Source organism: Anomaloglossus baeobatrachus, chromosome 7 (assembly GCF_048569485.1).
Source record: "Anomaloglossus baeobatrachus isolate aAnoBae1 chromosome 7, aAnoBae1.hap1, whole genome shotgun sequence".
Classification (NCBI taxonomy): Eukaryota; Metazoa; Chordata; class Amphibia; order Anura; family Aromobatidae; genus Anomaloglossus; species Anomaloglossus baeobatrachus.
The window spans coordinates 309,372,973-309,380,169 of record NC_134359.1 but is presented as its reverse complement, the minus strand read 5'-3'; positions in this window follow the sequence as shown (position 1 = coordinate 309,380,169).

The following is a 7,197-nucleotide window of genomic DNA, read 5'->3' as shown; positions in this document are numbered from 1 at the left end:
CCTACTGTGCTCTTTTCTGCTGCCACCCCCCCTACTGTGCTCTTTTCTGCTGCCACCCCCCATACTGTGCTCTTTTCTGCTACCAACCCCCATACTGTGCTCTTTTCTGCTACCACCCCCCATACTGTGCTCTTATCTGCTACCACCCCCCATACTGTGCTCTTATCTGCTACCACCCCCCCTACTGTGCTCTTTTCTGCTACCACCCCCCCTACTGAGCTCTTTTCTGCTGCCACCCCCCATACTGAGCTCTTTTCTGCTGCCACCCCCCATACTGTGCTCTTTTCTGCTACCAACCCCCATACTGTGCTCTTTTCTGCTACCACCCCCCATACTGTGCTCCTTTCTGCTACCCCTCATGCTGTACTTCCTGCTCCCCCCATACTGTGTTCCTTTATAATTCCCCCCCTCATGCTGCACTCCTTTTCGCTACTCCCCTGTACTGGGCTTCTTTGTTCCTTCCCTTGTGCTGAGCTCGTTCCTGCTCCCCCCTGTGCTGAGCTCGCCTCCCGTGCTGAGCTCGTTCCTGCTCCCTCCCGTGCTGAGCTCGTTCCAGCTCCCTCCCGTGCTGAGCTCGTTCCCGCTCCCTCCCGTGCTGAGCTCGTTCCCGCTCCCTCCCGTGCTGAGCTCGTTCCCGCTCCCTCCCGTGCTGAGCTCGTTCCCGCTCCCTCCCGTGCTGAGCTCGTTCCCGCTCCCTCCCGTGCTGAGCTCGTTCCCGCTCCCTCCCGTGCTGAGCTCGTTCCCGCTCCCTCCCGTGCTGAGCTCGTTCCCGCTCCCTCCCGTGCTGAGCTCGTTCCCGCTCCCTCCCGTGCTGAGCTCGCCCCTGCTCCCTCCCGTGCTGAGCTCGCCCCTGCTCCCCCCCCCGTGCTGAGCTCGCCCCTGCTCCCCCCCCCCCGTGCTGAGCTCGCCCCTGCTCCCCCCCCCCGTGCTGAGCTCGCCCCTGCTCCCCCCCCCCCCGTGCTGAGCTCGCCCCTGCTCCCCCCCCCCCCCGTGCTGAGCTCGCCCCTGCTCCCCCCCCCCCCGTGCTGAGCTCGCCCCTGCTCCCCCCCCCCCCGTGCTGAGCTCGCCCCTGCTCCCCCCCCCCCGTGCTGAGCTCGCCCCTGCTCCCCCCCCCCCCCGTGCTGAGCTCGCCCCTGCTCCCCCCCCCCCCCGTGCTGAGCTCGCCCCTGCTCCCCCCCCCCCCGTGCTGAGCTCGCCCCTGCTCCCCCCCCGTGCTGAGCTCGCCCCTGCTCCCCCCCCCCCGTGCTGAGCTCGCCCCTGCTCCCCCCCCCCCGTGCTGAGCTCGCCCCTGCTCCCCCCCCCCCGTGCTGAGCTCGCCCCTGCTCCCCCCCCCCCCGTGCTGAGCTCGCCCCTGCTCCCCCCCCCCCGTGCTGAGCTTGCCCCTGCTCCCCCCCCCCGTGCTGAGCTCGCCCCTGCTCCCCCCCCCCCCGTGCTGAGCTCGCCCCTGCTCTCCAAGGCTATGCGACTTTCTGCTACCCCCCGCCCACATTCTGAGCTGCATTCTTCTCCCCACTATGCTGAGCTCCTTGCTGATATACTCCTGTATAACGAACTCTTCTCTCTGCTCTACCCCTTTAGTAAGCTTATCCCACTGCTCCATCCCAATAATGAACTTTGCTCCACCCCCTATAATGAGATGTTCTATGCTTTACCCACTATAATATGATTCTCCCCCTATTGTGGGATCTCAGCTCCACCCAATATGAGTTCTCGCTCTGCCCCACCACATTCATGAGTTCTCTCTGCTCCACCTCCTATACTCTGCTCTCTGCTCCACCCCTATAATGGCTTGTTTCTGCACCACTTCCTGTAATAGCTTATCTCTGCTCCACCCCTATAATGGCTTGTCTCAGTGCCACCTCCTATAATGGATGGTCTCTGCTCCACCCTAATAATTGCTTGTCTCTGCTCCACCTCCTATAATGGCTTGTCTCGGTGACACCTCCTATAATGGCTTGTCTCTGCTCCACCCCAATAATGGCTTGTCTCTGCTGCACCTCCTATAATGGCTTGTCTCTGCTCCACCCCTATAATGGCTTGTCTCTGCTCCACCCCAATGATTGCTCGTCTCTGCTCCACCCCTATAATAGCTTGTTTCAGCACCACTTCCTGTAGTGGCTTGTCTCTACTCCACCTCCTATAATGGCTTGTCTCTGCGCCACCTCCTATAATGGCTTGTTTTCTGCTCCACCCCTATAATAGCTTGTTTCTGCACCACCTCCTGTAGTGGCTTGTCTCTACTCCACCCCTATAATGGCTTGTCTCTGCTCCACCCCAATCATGGCTTGTCTCTGCTCCACCCCTATAATAGCTTGTTTCTGTACCACCTCCTGTAGTGGCTTGTCTCTACTCCACCTCCTATAATGGCTTGTCTCTGCGCCACCTCCTATAATGGCTTGTCTCTGCGCCACCTCCTATACTGCCTCCCTTTACGTTCTGCATGATACATTTCGTTGCTGCTCCGCCTCTGACGTCGTCTCCTGCACTGAAGATTGGAACTGGATTATATTTAATGTTAGGAGTCTGAGGATTTGGGGTACAGTTTGGTAATGAGGTGACTGTTCTTTTATGCCTCGACCTCTGTGACATCATTACACCAATTTAACCCTGATCAGAGTGTGATCTGTAATGTTGGTGCGCGGTAACCTCCCAAATATGGGCAGCGCTGGGGAGAGCAGGGGCAGGTACAGGCTATCGGCTATCCTTGCACTTGTCTCCTGCTGTTTCAGCACTGCTGGTCTCGGTGTGGTGCTCACAGGCCCTCTACCCTGATTGCTGCCGCAGTGAGGTGGACAGATACTTGCAGTGGGTATGGGGGGCATATGCCCCTCTTGGCGGGTGCCTGTCATACATCATAACTATTCCAGATCCGGTGGGACAGTTCTAAATTTCCACAATGGTCGAGCAGGAAACGATCAGCACCATGCTACACCATACTGTCCAGGTAGAGAATGAAGGACCCTCCGGCCACGTGAATGGGTCGCGAAGAGGCCAGACACACAGGCACGCTGGATACTTGTATGTGGGTCACTGCAAAGACCTGCGAAGGTCAGGAAAGCACCTTGGCGGAAAACAAGAATTTACTGCATCACACTACACAGTAGGTGTCCCTCATTCATAATTGAGAGGTTTAATGTCAAGCGGTAAGGGTACATGTAGGTGGCAGTGCAGGTTGTGTCCCTGCTAGCACTGTATACTCAATGTGTTATGCAGCATCCTCAGTATCTGCACTCACACCTGAAATCTGATGCTTCTGATCTAATATACAAGAGAATGGACCTCTCCATGGACCGAGCCTTGGACACAACGTTACCAGCAGAGGAGACTGATGGAGGATAATATACAAGAGGATGTTCTCCATTGACCGAGCCTTGGACACAACGGTCACAGCAGAGGAGACTGATGGAGGTGCTGGTTATGGCGTACTCCCTGAATTACCATTATGTCTCGCGGTAATACTTTCTCTGCACAAAACTGAAATTCTGACGATGGATCCTAGGAAAAATTTGTAAATGGGTATTCAGTAGAAAAATAATTCAAGCACCACGTGGAAAGATCAGTCACATGGCATCTGTGAACCCATCTGGACGTGGTCGCTGTAGTTGGAGAAATCTGCGAATTGCAAAGGTGGTGGCTGCTAGTGATGGAGGCTGCGAAACACTGATGGCGGGATCCACTACACACGGGTTTTCTTTGGAAATCTCTGCACACTGATAAAGGGCTTCATCCTTGATGGACTTCACCATTGTAGCTTCTGCCGATTACTCTGTATACCTCAAACCTCGTAATTCAACTCATTTAATGATGGAAGCTTAGAAGTATTGGTGCTCTGGTTATATTCTGTATGCTACCGTTGTCATATGAACCCGATCCCCAACTAAGCTATCGCCACTGAGGTGAAAATGTCATACTGTACATTATAAAGAGTCATAGACCCAGACAAAAACAAAGCTGAAGGCTTAGATTCTAGACTTTTACCCATGTTACATCATTACAGATGTCCTGAGAGTATGCCGCAGAGAAGCAGTCATCATCACCAGCTCCTGAGAGTATGCCACAGAGAAGCGGTCCTCATCACCAGCTCCTGAGTATGACACAAAGGAGCGGTCCTCATCACGAGCTCCTGAGAGTATGCCACAGAGGAGCGGTCCTCATCACCAGCTCCTGAGTATGACACAAAGGAGCAGTCATCATCACGAGCTCCTGAGAGTATGCCACAGAGAAGCGGTCCTCATCACCAGCTCCTGAGTATGACACAAAGGAGCGGTCATCATCACGAGCTCCTGAGAGTATGCCACAGAGGAGCGGTCCTCATCACCAGCTCCTGAGTATGACACAAAGGAGCGGTCATCATCACTAGCTCCTGAGAGTATGCCACAGAGGAGAAGTCATCATCACCAGCTCCTGAGTATGACACAAAGGAGCGGTCATCATCACGAGCTCCTGAGAGTATGCCACAGAGAAGCGGTCCTCATCACCAGCTCCTGAGTATGACACAAAGGAGCGGTCATCATCACCAGCTCCTGAGAGTATGCCACAGAGGAGAAGTCATCATCACCAGCTCCTGAGTTCATCACGAGCTCCTGAGAGTATGACACAAAGGAGCGGTCATCATCACCAGCTCCTGAGTATGCCACAGAGAAGCAGTCCTCATCACCAGCTCCTGAGAGTATGCCACAAAGGAGCGGTCATCATCACCAGCTCCTGAGAGTATGTCACAGAGAAGCAGTCCTCATCACCAGCTCCTGAGTATGCCACAGAGAAGCAGTCCTCATCACCAGCTCCTGAGAGTATGTCACAGAGAAGCAGTCCTCATCACCAGCTCCTGAGAGTATGTCACAGAGAAGCAGTCCTCATCACCAGCTCCTGAGAGTATGTCACAGAGAAGCAGTCCTCATCACCAGCTCCTGAGTATGACACAAAGGAGCAGTCATCATCACCAGCTCCTGAAAGTATGCCACAGAGGAGCGGTCATCATCACCAACTCCTGAGAGTATGTCACAGAGAAGCAGTCCTCATCACCAGCTCCTGAGTATGACACAAAGGAGCGGTCATCGTCACCAGCTCCTGAGAGTATGCTGCAGAGGAGCGGTCATCATCACCAGTGTCCTGAGAGTATGCCACAGAGGAGCGGTCCTCATCACCAGTGTCCTGAGAGTATGCCACAGAGGAGCAGTCATCATCACCAGTGTCCTGAGAGTATTCCACAGAGGAGCGGTCATCATCACCAGTGTCCTGAGAGTATGCCACAGTGGAGCAGTTATCATCACCAGTGTCCTGAGAGTATGCCACAGTGGAGCAGTCATCATCACCAGTGTCCTGAGAGTGTGCTGCAGAGAAGCGGTCCTCATCACCAGCTCCTGAGTATGACACAAAGGAGCGGTCCTCATCACCAGCTCCTGAGTATGACACAAAGGAGCAGTCATCATCACGAGCTCCTGAGAGTATGCCACAGAGAAGCGGTCCTCATCACCAGCTCCTGAGTATGACACAAAGGAGCGGTCATCATCACGAGCTCCTGAGAGTATGCCACAGAGAAGCGGTCCTCATCACCAGCTCCTGAGTATGACACAAAGGAGCGGTCATCATCACGAGCTCCTGAGAGTATGCCACAGAGAAGCGGTCCTCATCACCAGCTCCTGAGTATGACACAAAGGAGCGGTCATCATCACCAGCTCCTGAGAGTATGCCACAGAGGATAAGTCATCATCACCAGCTCCTGAGTATGCCACAGAGAAGCAGTCCTCATCACCAGCTCCTGAGTATGCCACAGAGAAGCGGTCCTCATCACCAGCTCCTGAGTATGCCACAGAGAAGCGGTCCTCATCACCAGCTCCTGAGTATGACACAGAGAAGCGGTCCTCATCACCAGCTCCTGAGTATGACACAGAGAAGCGGTCCTCATCACCAGCTCCTGAGTATGACACAAAGGAGCAGTCATCATCACCAGCTCCTGAAAGTATGCCGCAGATAAATAGTCATCATCACCTGCTCCTGAGAGTATGCCACAGAGGAGCGGTCATCATCACCAACTCCTGAGAGTATGTCACAGAGAAGCAGTCCTCATCACCAGTGTCCTGAGAGTATGCCACAGTGGAGTGGTCATCATCACCAGTGTCCTGAGAGTATGCCACAGTGGAGCAGTCATCATCACCAGTGTCCTGAGAGTATGCCACAGTGGAGCAGTTATCATCACCGTGTCCTGAGAGTATGCCACAGAGGAGCAGTCCTCATCACCAGTGTCCTGAGAGTGTGCTGCAGAGAAGCGGTCCTCATCACCAGCTCCTGAGTATGACACAAAGGAGCGGTCATCATCACCAGCTCCTGAGAGTATGCCACAGAGAAGCGGTTCTCATCACCAGCTCCTGAGTATGACACAAGGGAGCGGTCATCATCACCAGCTCCTGAGAGTATGCTGCAGAGGAGCGGTCATCACCAGTGTCCTGAGAGTATGCCACAGAGGAGCGATCCTTATCACCAGCTCCTGAGTATGCCACAAAGAAGCGGTCATCATCACCAGCTCCCGAGTATGCCACAAAGAAGCGGTCATCATCACCAGCTCCTGAGTATGCCACAAAGGAGCAGTCATCATCACCAGCTCCTGAGAGTATGCTGCAGAGGAGCGGTCATCACCAGTGTCCTGAGAGTATGCTGCAGAGGAGCGGTCATCATCACCAGTGTCCTGAGAGTATGCCACAGAGGAGCGGTCATCATCACCAGTGTCCTGAGAGTATGCCACAGAGAAGTCACATGGCATCTGTGAACCCATCTGGACGTGGTCGCTGTAGTTGGAGAAATCTGCGAATTGCAAAGGTGGTGGCTGCTAGTGATGGAGGCTGCGAAACACTGATGGCGGGATCCACTACACACGGGTTTTCTTTGGAAATCTCTGCACACTGATAAAGGGCTTCATCCTTGATGGACTTCACCATTGTAGCTTCTGCCGATTACTCTGTATACCTCAAACCTCGTAATTCAACTCATTTAATGATGGAAGCTTAGAAGTATTGGTGCTCTGGTTATATTCTGTATGCTACCGTTGTCATATGAACCCGATCCCCAACTAAGCTATCGCCACTGAGGTGAAAATGTCATACTGTCCATTATAAAGAGTCATAGACCCAGACAAAAACAAAGCTGAAGGCTTAGATTCTAGACTTTTACCCATGTTACATCATTACAGATGTCCTGAGAGTA